This window comes from Cricetulus griseus, chromosome 2 (genome assembly GCF_003668045.3).
Source record: "Cricetulus griseus strain 17A/GY chromosome 2, alternate assembly CriGri-PICRH-1.0, whole genome shotgun sequence".
Taxonomy (NCBI): Eukaryota; Metazoa; Chordata; class Mammalia; order Rodentia; family Cricetidae; genus Cricetulus; species Cricetulus griseus.
In genome coordinates, this window is record NC_048595.1 from 407,576,009 (window position 1) to 407,591,588 (window position 15,580).

Below are 15,580 nucleotides of genomic sequence, written 5' to 3' on the forward strand. Positions count from 1 at the left end.
TAAACAGGAATGTCCTGCATATTTGATTGTTTGGCCGTTAAGGAGTGGTGCTACCTGAGAGGAATCAGGAGGTGTAGCCTTGATGGAGGCAGTATGTCACTAGAGGTGGGCTGTGGGAATTTCAAAAGCTGAAGCCAGAACCAGGGCCTCTTTCTTTCTGCTGCCTGCAGACCCAGATGTAGAACTCTCAGATTCTTTTTCAGCACCATGTCTGCCTGCATGCCACTTTGCTCCCTGCTATAATGATAGTGTACTTAACCTCTGAAACCATAACCAAGCCCCAATTAAATGCTTTCCCTTATGAGTTGCTTTGGTCATGGTGTCTCTGCACAGCAATAGAAAAGTGACCAAGACAACAGGTTCTCATGCATATGAGGCAAGAACTCTGCCACAGAGATATACTCCAGCTCACATATATTTAGAGATATGTTTATATATGTGTGTGTGTGTGTGTGTGTGTGTGTGTGTGTGTGTGTGTGTGTTGTAAAGTGAAATGTCCAGAATGAACACTGACTGAAGGTGTTCAGATCTTTATTTCTGTTATTAAGGCAGGTGGAAGGACTCTCCTCTACACAGAGCTCTGAAATAGGAGCTAAGCTCTATTAATCATGGTTAAATACAACTAAGTACTAATGAGTTCTATTAGATTTGTTAGCTCTGTGCTGAGCTTCCAAAGAGTTTTTATAGTTTAGGTTTATGGTTAAAACTCTTAAGCTGGGCCATTAGATAGATGTCTTCTTTTTTCACAGTAAATGTGTAAGTAATATTTTATTTATATGTCAACCTGATTATTTTTTCTTTCCTTACATTTTCATACATACATATGCTATGGATTGATCAAATTTGCCTTTTTTTATGTCTTCTCCTTCCTCCCCAAATCCCTTCCCAATCCTCAAAAATCCCACTTCTGCTTTCAGTTCCTTTATTTTCTTTCATTGAAAATCCATTCTTTCCTCATACACTATATCCTGAATAGTTTTCCCCTTTTCTACTCCCCAAGTTTTTCCCCACCTTCCTTCCCCTACAGATCCTCTCTTTTTCTGTCTCTCATCAGAAAAGAATAGACTTCTAAGAGATAACAACCAAACATGACAAAATAAGTAAAAATGAGATGTAACATAAACTATCATATCAAGGCTGGACAAAGCAACCCAACAGAAAGAAAAGAGCAGGAGAAAAATGCACAGGAATCAGAGAACCACTTGTTCACCCACTCAGGAGTCCCACAAAAATACTAAGTTGAAATCCCTAATATATACACAGAGAACCTGGCAAAGATCCCTGCATGACCTATGCTTGGTGAGTTCATATGATCCTTGTTGATGTATGAGTTGATTTAGAGGGTCTTGTTCTCCTGGTGTACATCATCCCCTTTAGCTCTTACACACTTTCTTCTTACTCCTCTATGGAGTTCCCTGAGGTCTAAAGAGAGGGATTTGAGGAAGCCATCCCATTTAGAATCATGTGTTCCCAGGGTCTTGCTCTGTTTAATGTCTATCTGTGTGTCTCTGTGTCTGTTTCCATCTTCTGCAGGAAGAAGCTTCTCTGATTATGTCTGAATAAGGCACTGATCTATGAGTATAGCAGAATATCATATATAGGAGTTGTTTTGTTGATTTTTTTCTTTTAAGACCAGTAATGTTTGATATTACTCTAGGTTTCTGGGCTATCTAGTCTATGGTTCTTGGACACTCATATAGTGTTGGATATGAGTTCCATTTTTGGAGTGGACCATAACTAAAAGCAAACATTAACTAGCCACTACCGCGAGTTCAGTGCCACTGTTGTCCCAGAATATCTTGCAGACAGGAAGGATTGTAAGCCAAAGGTTTGTGGCAAGGTTGATGTTTATGTTTCTCCTTTGGTGGCCTTCAATGTACTTTCTTGCTCCAAAGACACTGGACTGTAGAGGTAAAGGCTTCATATTTGAGTTTTCATTGTTTTAGTGTTTCTTATGAACCACTAAAACTGTTAAGTTGCATCATTAGATAGACCTCTTCATATGTGTGGCAGCCTAATGCATGGAGCTGTTACCAAAGCAGAGCTTTTACTGGCAACCAACTAGACAGCAGGATGCAATTATGACTGAAGACACACTTCAGTCAGCATGGAAATCAGCATTCCATGTAAGACAAATCCTTTGCCTTCAAGAGAGGAAAGTTTTCCTCTAGTAGCCCCAAAAAGCATGAAAGATTATGTTGAATAAATGTGTGTGTGTGTGTGTGTGTGTGTGTGTGTGTGTGTGTGTGTGTGTGTGTGTGTGTGTGTAATAGCTGCTTATGCTACATATCATGTAAGTCAGGGAAAAATACAAATCTATTTTATATTTGCCATAAAACATCTCTGACAAAACTTGGTTAATAAGATGTCTCCTCTCACCACTTAGAAACTCTTATTTTTCCAGCTGTCAGGGTCAAATATATTTCAAAAATAGCCTCCTTCCTCCACAGATGTAACTTTGCCCTTCATAATGAGTATAAACTGTGTGTATTGATAGTCTAAGCTTCTAAAACTTTCTTTACTAAAAAGAAACACTTGAGATTTGTTTGCTAAAAATTCTGCTTCTCCATCTCTGCCCCAAAGCATCCAACACAGAGCTTCAGTGTTGGTGTCATCCATTTGTTAAGAAATTCTTCAACTGATATGTTGTGATCAGGGAAACTTGTAAACACTGGTGTAGTTTAAAAATCAAATGTATTATAAAATGCAATATTGGCATTCTAATCATAGCTAGAAAAAAATAGTTACTCACCAATCTAACTTCCTTGCCCTCTCATTTTTCTAGCTAGCACAAAAGATATAATCTCAACTTCACTAACCAAAACTTTAATTGTACCAAACACAATATTGAGCAACAAATAGCATGTAGCAAACATTCCCATGATTCTCTTCAATCCACTCTTGTATGCATCCATTTTTTCACCCAACCCTCTAGAGGTAGCTGTAATTATTTTTGCTGATGCCTCAGAGACAAATACTCCATCTTTGTCCTTGTATAATTCCTCTTACAGCTCCATGTCTCATGCACAGTTGGAGAACAAAAAAATATCTATGGAATGAATTGGTTCAGGCTAACCTGCTAACCACTATTCCAGTTTTGTCTACAGATTTACTATTTTGATTAATTGCTTTCATTTTTTCATTCCCAATAGATTGTACACAATGAAGTGTATTCCATATAATGTAAAGTGGAGAGTAAATGGAAAAATACTCTCATACACAAATAAAAATTAAACTAGTCAGTGGAACTAAATGGAAGTTAAACTAAAATTTAAAAGAGTTGAGGAATTTGAAACAGCTTTCCAAAATTGCTTTTCTATATCATTCAAATATGTTGACTACATTGTTCTAATCTGTTATATTTCTGAGTAACACAGTATCTTTAGGTAGGCACTGAGACTTTTCCTTGAATAGAAACCATCATTAGTGCAAGTCTAATTTAGTTCCTTGCTGAAGGTGATACAGGTAGCTCATTTATTCCTCATAGTAAGAAGTCCTTTTCACTGCTCCAGCATCTTCCCATGATCTTGAAAGTGCAGTGAATAATGGGACCTGGAGAATGGGGTCAGGTCAGGCAGAAATAGACAGATTATTTTTCAAGTAACATACAACCCACTCCTTGGGAGAAAAATTGTATCAGTGAAGTAAAAATAAACTAGTTTCCTCCTTTTTAGTAACTGGTGGATGTAGGAAGATTGCTTGACAACTATATTTTTGCACATGAAGATGGGAATTAAGCATTTCTCTATTAGTGATACACTCACAAATGTATTTTACTATGTTCTATTGAAGGTTTTAACATCCCTGGGAATTTCTGAAGAGAGAAATCAGACACCAGGAAGGTGGCTCTATGTTCTGAGAAAAAGCAGCAAACAAATTCTCTTAGAACATTTGTTCACCACTTTTGCCCATTTCTATATAACCTGCCAATAACTCATTTCTCCTTTGTATCCTTGGGTTTGTGAAGTTGTAAAGTATATGTTAAACACTTGAATGGCTGCATATAAACTCATTCCTATAATTTAATAAAAAGTTTGAATGAATATTTAATCCTATTCCTGTTTTCTATAATTTAACTGAATTATGCAGATCCTAATATCAGTGGGATGGGATTGGGTTAGGAATTAAATCATAAAATGAATTAAATTAAGTGTAGTGCTATCACCTTGTAGTTGTCATTTCTTATGCTGAGATATGGGCATAATTAATTAAGAATTTAAAAATTAGATTAAGAAATTAAATTAAATTTTAAAATCATATTTAGACTTTTAAATATGTATTTCTAATTCTTCCAAGTATGAGTGTACATACTTTAATGGGCTTTTTATTTTTTACAGAAATTGTAGTTAGATTTTCTGTACTAAGCCAAGAGATAGGCCATATAAGGCAGAAAAGAATAGAGGCAGAAGGTAGTCTATCCAGTGTTGGCATGTCATAATGAGCCAGCTGCAGTGTGCATGAGACAGTCCTGCTCAGGAGGGTTTCTCTAAATTGCAGCATCACTCACCCTGATTACTATAACCTGATCAAGAGCCACTAACATAAACTAAATTTATCCCAATTTAGAATTAGATGGAAAAATCTTATTGAGATGAAATTACTCCCATGGAGATTCTAAAAACAACCTTGTGGAAGACTGGGTTAACTATGATGGACCAGCAACTTGAGTTTTGTACTTCCTTGCTAGCTAGCCAATCATTTGTAATGAAGAAATGAGAAGTAGTTACTCCAAATTCCTCATGACTTGTCTGAGTTAGGGGGACTTCTTCATTTGTGCTAGCTTCTCCTAAAATACATGTGCTAAAAGAAAGATCCACTTAATAATTTTCTACACAGAAATTTAACATCAACAAAGACTTTTGTAACCAATGAATTTACCTCAAAAGTTGTCAGTCTAATTACAATTAAGGAAGAATGTTATCATATTGCTAAAATATACTTTTTAAAAAATTTGTCTTTTATTAAATTTGTTCTTAAATAATTTCATACATATACATAATGCTTATGATGACTCTCACCCAGCCTGCCTAACACCCCTGTAAGCCACCACTCTCTTCCTCTTGAATCATTGTTCATTAAGGATTTGCAGTGACCCTTTGGAACCTACACAGCAGTGGGCACATAACTGAACACAGGGATTCCTAATCTCCCAGAATCTCTCAATATGTAGTTGAGAGGGCTGGTTTTGTGTGAAACCAAGACAAAACTACAGGTGTTCTGAGTTAATGATTATACTGTATCAATCCCAAATAACTGCTTATTTTATTAATGTGATATCTATTCTTTCCCCAAAAAATAGTCAATATACCCTTTGGAATTATAGATCTGTTTCAACGTTTTCTTTTCTCAGCTCTGTCTCATCTTTACTTCCCTTACTTGTCACCTTTCCTTGTGTGCGTTTATTTATAAAGAGTGAAACAACACAATTTAAAGTAGCTATAAATAGATAAAGCAGTAAAGAATAATGAAGTTGTGAAGTTCATCCTTCAAGTTTCAGAAAACATAACATCATTATTAATCATAATAAATATGTAGGCTCATGGAATTTCAGTGAGAATGTGGAAATAAAACCATGCACACAAAACCCATTGATTACAACAAGGATGATAATGACAGTCAGTGGAGAAATACTTTAGTTTCAGAAAACAATTCTAAGACAACTTGAACCACAAAAACAAATGAGGCTGAACTTCTGCTTCATACTATGTCCAAAACGTAACTGAAAATTGACAAAGAATATAAACATATGAGTTAAAACTTTTCAAAACTTTCAGAGGAAAACAAATGGAAAATCATCTTATTGTTAGATCTAAAATTAAAATTGTCATAACCTTAGATCTATCAGTGAGTTTTTAGGCTTGAACCAGAGCAGAACAATATCAACTAATTGCAAAATTGAAGTTTTAAAAACATCAGAAAGTTCAGCAAACAAAAAAATATTATTAAGAATTTTAAATGCTCAACTAAAGAATTGGAGAGAACATTTGCAAACCATATAACTAATAAGGACCAAGAATATAAAAAGAACAAAGTAATATCGCCAAGCCATCAAGTTAAGTGTTTAGCTGATTTAGTTATTCTTGAAGAGGTTTTATTGTTTGTTTTCTGATTGGAGAATTGTTTGACTAATTTTAAACTTTGATAAAAGTTTTCACTTAGTCACTCAGGTAACCTACAACTCAGGATTCTCCTGTCCCTGCCTCCTGAGGGTTGGCATTATAGACTTACTGTAATAGATCTTTCTACCCTAGACATTTTTGGCAATTAATTAGGAAAACTTGAGTTTATAGTATATAAGAATAATAATTTTCATATTTTAATATTAAGTTAGTATTTAAAAAAATAATTGTGGCAGCACTAAATGGAAGTATCTCTGACCATTCTATTCTGTAATAATAAGGAAAATTTAACTATGGAAGGATGTTCACTGTATAAGAAACTCAATAATGCACCTTAAATATTTACAAAAGTGTGTCTTGAGAAAGGTGCTGCACAATATTGTAAAGGAATTCTGAGCATTGTTTGGCTATTCTAGAAATTATCTTATTATTTGAATGTTAATCAAATCAGGATGTAGCAGAGAAAGTATTTTGTTTACCTCTCTCTCTCTCTCTCTCTCTCTCTCTCTCTCTCTCTCTCTCTCTTTGGTTTTTCGAGACAGGGTTTCTCTGTGTAGCTTTGGAGCCTATCCTGGCACTCGCTCTGGAGACCAGGCTGGCCTTGAACTCACAGCAATCCACCTGCCTCTGCCTCCTGAGTGCTGGGATTAAGGGCGTGCGCCACCAACGCCCGGCTAGAGAAAGTATTTTGGAAAGCAAAAACTTTGTAAGGTGCATTTTGAAATAATTAGCCAAATTTCACATTTGATACTTCAGATACTGGTAAAATTCATTTACAAGTATATTTCAACTTGAATAAGAAAACTGCTTCAATTTTTAATTTTAACTTTCAAATTACTTTATGTCATAAAAATACTGAATACATGGTATTATTAAATCAGTAGTATAAGCATCACCTGTTTCAGAAGCACACATATTAAAAGTAAGTCTTCTCTTTGGCATGTCATGTAACAAACAAAGTTTGAGTATTACCATGACAGGTTCTCTATTCTCATAACATGTGTGTACAGTATATTTCATATTTAAGCAATAACTGGATTTTACCATTGTAAGATATGTGTATGATTACTTTTATTCTCTTTGATTTTTCATATTTTAACTAATTACTATAGTTTTGAGTTTTTCTGATTTACTGTTCTTTCATGGGTATCATTATGTATGAATATCTAGTAGCTTTTCTTATTAACTATATCTCCAATTGCATTTTTAAAGAGCAATAACAGTGTCATACAGATGCCCCCCTTCTTACACATGCCAAATGAGCATATTAAATAAAATAGTGTCTTTTACACAGAAAATGTATTAATGCAGTTTTCTCATTTTGATGGTTCTTAAGTATTTTTTTTTAGAAATGAGGGCAATAACAGGTTGCTGCATTTAAAGTATTTTATTATATTCTAATTGTGATTAAGGAGTGTATTTGCAGTTCACCTTATGGGCATAGATTAAAGATGTGAAGTAGCCCACAAGAGACCTCATTAGCATGGTGATTACAAGTTAATCAGTACTAAAAAGACCACAGAAATAATGAAACAGAAAAACAAATTTTTGATGCATTCATTATTAGATTTTCGTGGCTTTTAAAGGTTTAAAATTATCAGGCTAATGTTTGTGGCTTTCATCTCTCTGCATTATGCTATCCTAAGGGAATAGTTCTGTGCTTTAGGGTAAAACCACTGAGGGAGAGGCCTCATTGGGTCATTATTTTATTGCAGTTTTTTTTCAAACCAATAAACATTTAGGAAATGAGTACCGGATCAAGATGCACTATTAGACACTGTGGTGAACATACATACAAACAAGACTGCAGGTTGAACACAGGAAAACACATTAAACAAAGCAAATATGCTATGTGAAACAAAGCAACTTTAGATGGGGACATGTGAGAAAAATTGGAAACAGTAGAACTCAACGTAAATCTTGAAGAATAAGATCTTAGAAGACAGCATAAAATGGCATTTCAGGAAAAAATCATGAAAGACATAAAACATAACTTTGTGAGATAAACAAAGTGGAACTGAGAGAGAGAGAGAGAGAGAGAGAGAGAGAGAGAGAGAGAGAGAGAGAGTGGCTCAGTGCTTCAGAGTGAGTATCGCCCTTGAGTACCTGAGTGCAATTCCCAACATCTATGTCAAGTGGTTCACATTTTCCTGTAATTCCAGAGGATTCAACCCCTCTGACCTCTGTGCAGCCACATATGTATATATCCATTTGCATAGAAACACATACATGTACATGATTAAAACCTAAAACAAATTATTAAAAATAAATATAAAAACAAAAAGAGATAAGACTTTTTACAAAATCTGGGCTCATGATAGAAATCATCAATCCAATGACAAGGAGTTATGGTTTTCCTTTCCATACATTGTGTAGTCTAAAGGAAAGTATTTTTGAATAAGCAAGTTGTATTTCACTTCGAGATGTTTTAAAAAAAATCACATGCTTGTTTAAATATTGAAAAGTAGGATGTGAAATTCCCAAAAGCCCAATAAAAACTTATGTTACAAATTTTGGAAAGTAGAAGGAAATAAAGCTAGCTCCTTTTTGCACCATCTAAAGTGCTTTAAGTCTTTTGACCCCTAGAAATGACAGATGAGGAGATATGTTAGTAGATTACATTTGGTTTTTAAAAGTACACTATGGCACATGAAAACAAAATGTAAAGATGTATGCATTGGGACTGGGTTCTGTAAGTCAACATACTGAGTGATTGTGGTTTTCTGTAGTAGTCTCCATCTGTTGCATTAAGTTTACTTGATGAGAATAAAGACTGCACTTATCTCTGTGTGTAGGGACAAGACTCCCACACTTAAAATTCAGGGAATATTGTGGAAGGGGAGATAGAAAGACTGTAAGAGACAGAGGATCAGGGAGTTTGCTATAAGATTGTGTCTCCTAATAATGTCAGAAGCTACACCTATAGTTTCACCAGCATGACTGCCTAAACATGAGCTCAACAAGGACACCACCAACAAACATGCCAAACTACATGGGGAAAAGCCCATGAAACATCAACCCTACCCAAAGAACTACAGGCAATTAAGTAAGACTAGGAGAGACAGCAGTGGTCTTCCCGAGGAAAGAGTGTGTCAGTTGGTTGACCAGTACCAATGGCTAGTTCTGAAAACACACATACTGGTAACATTATATGGACTCATGAACTCAATAAGGTTGTGTGTGTGTGTGTGTGTGTGTGTGTGTGTGTGTGATATATATATATATATATATATAATATATATATATATATATATATATATGCATACAGTAACAGTTGATGAAAAAAGAGGCCTTGAATTTAAAGGTGGGCAGGGAAAGTTATATAGGAGAATTTATACGGAGGAAAGGGAAGAAACAGATGTTATAATTAAAACACAACCTCAATAATAAAAAAGAACAAAACAAAAATGGTGTGAAGAATATAGGCATTGTGCAACTGCCCCGTTCTAATACTTGCAGTCTACATTTTATACATTTCCCAGAGGATTTTCATATTCACTATTGTCTCATTAGTGTAAAATGTGTACTAATATTATTAGCATCCTACCTTAGTGAAACAAATTAGATGATTATTCCCCAAATTAATAACCAGCTTGCCCAGTCAGACCGAACATCAAGCTCCCCTATAAATCTGACTACTCTCATATATCCATGTTTAACCCCAAATTTATCCAAATGGCCATAAAAAAAGGAATAGAACAACAGTGTCCTAAATGGTACTCCTCACATACCACAACATTTCTGTCAATACCATCCACCAAGACTTCATTGGGATCACGGGAAAGATAGATATAAACTTGATCTCTAGGTCCTTTGCCTGGTGTGAAATATTTGAAGTAACATTGAACAAAAAGTTTCTCTGGGGTAAATGGTGCTGAATACATAAAATAATTTCTTTTCTTTTGGAGAGATGTCCATCAGAGACGATTAAAATTTTTGAATCCCTTTTCCATGGCACACTCCCACGAAACATAGAACTTGTACCACTATGAAAGTTTGGAAAAATTTTGGCTTGAGTCCAAAGGAATTAGTGAAATACCAGTCTGCTCAACAAATTGATATAATCTTTATGATACATTCCATGGAATGTACCTGCAGTGATAGCCTTTCGATGAATCACCTTGAAAGTTAGCCAGAAATATTGATTTGTGAGTAAAGTACTGAAAAACACTCTTGACTGCATACCTAAACCATTTCTTGTAACTAACCATCTCAACAATGCAATCAGTGTCTTCTTCCCCTGTGATTGATTGGGACTATCTCCATTGGGTCTGCATACCATGTAAAAAATATATTATTCCTTAATGTTTAAGTAGAAAGTCAAAGACTATTATCACCTTATAGACAGCCACAGAGAACAGATAGGATTTATAAAAATCAATTTCCCAATGAGGAAATTGAGGCTTAAAAGGTTTAATAACAAATATAGTCAAACAGTGTGATACTAACAGCAAGGACATGAACTCACTCTCTATGCTGAATTATTCCCTAACTATACCACAAGGTGAACAGTGGAAAACACCTTCAGACACTCATAGCCTGCCATATCTTCAACTTTGTAAATAAAAAGAATACTGTCTTTCTTGACAAGAGAAAGTATCAAAAGGAGCAGGGACTCTTTAGAGAACAGGAAAATTGATATGTTTGTCCCAAGCAATTTTTAAGACACAGGAAAATCCCTCATCTTAGTCATGGATTTGATGCTATAATCCACCCAGTTCTGTTACCTAACAGGTCAGTTTCCACTCCTAATCTACTTCTTACTACAGAGCACCAAATAAAAACTACGGTTAGGGAAATTAGAGATACAGGTTTCTTTGAGTTGTCACCAATGCATAAATTATTCCCACACCAGAAAAATGCTTATTTCTTAACTTAATCTAAGATCCTGACCACTGAGACACTAGGGGTTTCGTACTTCATTTGGAACCCAACTACACTTGGATATTATCAGTGTGTGAACCAGTAAAGTATAATAGAACTCTGAGAAAGTACACTGTGAAGTCACTTCACATTATACAGAAGATAGCCTATGTGCCAGTCATCATAGAGTTAAAATATGCACATGGAAATGTTAAATATTCTTACTCTGCAAATAACCTTCTATGTCAGATAGTCACCAAGACTCCATGGATTCAATGGCTGACCGGCACTCCAGGGGACCCAGCATACAGTAGTACAGAGAGCTATAATTTATTACAGCAAATGGATACTAAGAAAGATGAAAAGCCACACATGTAAAGTCCAGGGACGATCAGCCACATGCTTCCCTGAGGCCTCTCCCTAGAGTAAACCAGATGCTGTTAATTCTGCACAAACACGTTTGTGACAAGGTGTCTGGAGTGTTTCCAAGCAGAGAAGCTCATTAGAAACCCAAGGCCCAGAGTGGTTATTCCCATGGGCAGGCAGTCTGCACCTGGCAAGTATCAAAATCCCAGATTCTGAGAAAGTAAGCAAGAGCTCTAAACAAGCCATTTGCTTAGACTTAGGGAAATCTGTTGTTAGGGTTAGGCAGAACAATTTATCAGTGAGCTACTCTTACCTGTTAATGACAGGAAATCGAAATTCCCAGATGTCACACAAGGCCAATCTTGTAAACAGGACTAAAGGTAATCAGCTTCACACCTGTTACATTAAAAGTTTGGCACAACTTTCTCTGAGAAAAAAATATGAGAAGACAGAGCTGCATGCCGGCACATCAGGAATCATGGAGAATAGCATTAAGCCTTTCTTGTTGATTAAAGAAAAGAACCTATAATGTTTCCCTTTCTTCTGGACTCATATAGTAAAATACCATGACAGCTAAGAGGTTATTTTTTAATATATATGAGCATACAAAATTGTTCTTTTGCCTAATGAATGGGCTAGAGGTCAAAATTGAGATGATAAGAAAGGTGTAGCTGCACAAAGCTGTTTTTAATAATGTGCAATATATTTTGGTCTCTAGTCATTATAAAATTCCATCTGTGTTCAAAATGAGGGGGGAAACATGAGGATTTTAATAATCTCATTTCAGTATGGTTCTTCAGCAGGAATGTAGCAGAGCTTTCCATATGTTTATATGTTCTCATTTGTCCCCTTACAAATGAGAAATCATACTTAAAAATAATTTTCTTCTAATGTGTTCTTTGAAATGTTTATATATACATATATATATAGATACAGATATAGATATAGATGATAGAAAGATGGATAGATAGATGGCAGATATTCTGCATTCTGATCAAACTCACCCATTACCTCTCTTTTTCCCCTTGCACACCTACAATTTCACCTTCTTCCAAACATTCCCCTCTCTGAAATTCTTGTCTTTTTGCTGTTTATTTTTGTTTTGTCACCTACTGATGTGAGCATGGGTGTCAATATATCTACTGGAGCATGGGCAAGTTACCAGTTATCAGTTGCTATTAATTGTCAATAGCTCTTCGGGGAGGGACAGGGCTCCAGGAACCTCTCCACCATCTATGATTAAATGTTGAAGAATGGGTTTCTGAAGATGCTATGTGGTTAATTGTAGCTTCTGTGAGCTCGAGAACTTCTGGGATGAATAATATTGGCCAATACAGACCCATATATTTGAATGCTTGAGAAGTGGCATTAGGATGAGTGGGCCTTGTTGAAATTGATGTGGCCTTGCGGAAAGAGGTGTGTCACTTTAGGGTTTCTAACGCTCAAGTAAGGCCCAATGTCTCACTCTGCCTGCTGCCTGCAGATCTAGATGTAGAGCTCTCAGGTACCTCTTCAGTACCATATCTGCCCCACTATGATGATAACGCACTAAACCTCTCAGCCTGTAAACCAATGAAATGTTTTCTTTTATAAGAGTTGCCATGATCACAGTGTCTCTTCACAGTAATAGGTACTGACTGATACCAATTCCATGGTCATGCTATACCCAGAAAATGTATCACAGCCCTCCCCTGAATCATGGGCTTCTGCTTTCTTTTGGCACAGTCTTGCTACATTCTTTGAGAGTTGGAGAGGGTAACACTGATATGCCCTTTAGGACTGAGCACTAGACAATGATTCATTCTCAACATCCTCACCAGCCTGTGAGTTGCTTCATTAACCACAGTTTGCTGGAAAAGGCTGAGAACAGCACTAGCCTATGGTTATAAACATATATTTAGGGGCAGCTTGACAGCATGTCCATTTAGCAAAAAGAAATAGTTGGTACCTCACTAGGACCTATGACCTCTCTAGTCTTTGACTAGGTACACAGAGCCAGGAACAACCCCTTCTGTGGAATAATCATCAAATTGAATTAGAAAGCATCTGGTTACTACTGTAACACTTATGCTGCCGTTGAACCAGTGAGCACATCTTATGTGACATTTCGATTTGGGAGTATTCAAGGTCCACATCTTAGTAGAACCAATAATGTCCTGTCTTTCTACCCCAGCTGCCTTCATTGACATCTTTTAGTACTACGAAAGATAGCCAGGAGTGAGACTTCCAGACTAATTCCAGTATGATTTCTCTGTGTACTGCGATCATAGTATTTATTTTCATCAACAGGGTCTTACCATCTGGTTCAGGTGAGCCCCAAGAGCAACAGCATTAATCTGTGAGAAATCACGCTTTCTTGATTCAGTGATGTGTTTTCGCTCGTTACTATTCACGACTTTCTATAGCACTGCACATCCCTTTGTATTGATGCACAGTGGCGTATTTACCCAAGCATCAATTTCTACATGTCAGACTGTCCTAGGTGAAATGGGATAAGAAACATCCAACTGTCAGGGACCTGACATTTTGTGGGAAAAAAAGAAAAGAATAAAAGCAAAGAAATCAGGTTGTTATAAGAAGCAGCAAGTAACATGGAAAAATACACAGTGTGACAGGCAAAACAGAAGTGCTTTACCTATGAAGACAGATAAAGATCTGAGCATGCACTGAAACTTTACCAATGTAAATGAGCTCAATGGAAGACCTGGAGGTAGTGAGCTCTAAGAAGCATCATCAGTCACAGCAAAGACAGGCAGCCCATGGGAGTACTGATCCCGGACAAGGATACGTCATATGTTTGGATGCCGGTTTACAAACATTTAATGATGTTGAATCCAGAGAATGACTTAAACCTTAAAAAAATCACTCTGGGAACAAATCAACATTATGTGAAGAGGCACGTGTACCAAAGGTCACTGTAACAATGCAAGTGAAGAATAGAGACTTAATGTGAAATCAACACAAAAGAGTTGGAATTAGCTGGTCACACATGGAAAATACATGGAAAAAGAGCAAATAGTAGTGTCATTCTTGCTCCAAGTGGTCAAGCTATGAATTGCAACGCATAGATTCAGCTAGATTACTTATTTGCAAAAACATTTTTATAAATCTGTCGTTTGCAATAAAAATTATTTTTCCCTTTATTTATATATTAATCATATATTTTGTTCACATGTTTTTTAAAACATGTATTTGATCTGTCACTTTTTGTTTGTCTGAGTAACAAATTTCCAAAATTCATCATGCATTTTTTTCCATTAAATTTGTGGCTTTATTTTTAGGTTGGTATTAAATTTGTTTTTTTTTGAATAAAATATGAATAATGAGTATCTATTCTTCCACTTCCCCAGTTACTGCATACTCACACCAAAGCAATTTATAAGATAATTTGTATTTTATACACTAATTCTGACTTCACTTTTATTTGATATTTAGCATCATTTTATTTGGGCCTCTTACTGCACTTTGCATTTATTCCCATTTATCTTCCTAAACATATTTAGTATCAAATAATTTTCTCAAATACTGGACCTTTATACTGTAATACTGAATATGAAAATTATGTCCTCATCTTTACAGGTTTTACAGTTATTAATTTCTACATGTCAGACTGTCCTAGGTAAAATGATCACGATTTCTGGGCTGTCTCACCTACACCTATGCTAACTGTTGGCTCTATTGTGCTGCCCTGGAGGGATGCAGGGCCTGCTCTCCTGAGTGTTGCCACTGGTGGGAGTGGCACTCTGTAAATATTCTTGAGTCAGAACTGAACCCTGGTTTTATCTATTTCTAGACAATGATGTTTTGACATTGTCTATTCTACTCTGGACTTGCCAAACTCTCCTTCTAAACTGCAGATGTGTGTATTAACCAATTCTTTTTACATTATTCATTCCTTTTTTATGTTATTTCAAAGTCAAAATGTCATTAGTGCTTATGAGTCAGATGTTATCTTTGTGTTATCAGATGCTATCTTCTCACCTCCATGAGAAGTTTTATACCATCAGAAAAATCTACATATTCCACACTAGCCAAATATTCAAGCAAGACAAAAGTATAAAATTAGTAAGAATTGTCTATTTTTGCCCTGTTTTCTCTGCTTTAATCTATGATATTTTCTAATGACCCTAGCCTTCATCCTTTCTTTCTCTGTTTATCCCTTTTGGTTTTAGCTTCAGCATTTACTTCCTCTGATATTTAGGAGAGGCCACCACTCCTTAAGAGCCAGCATT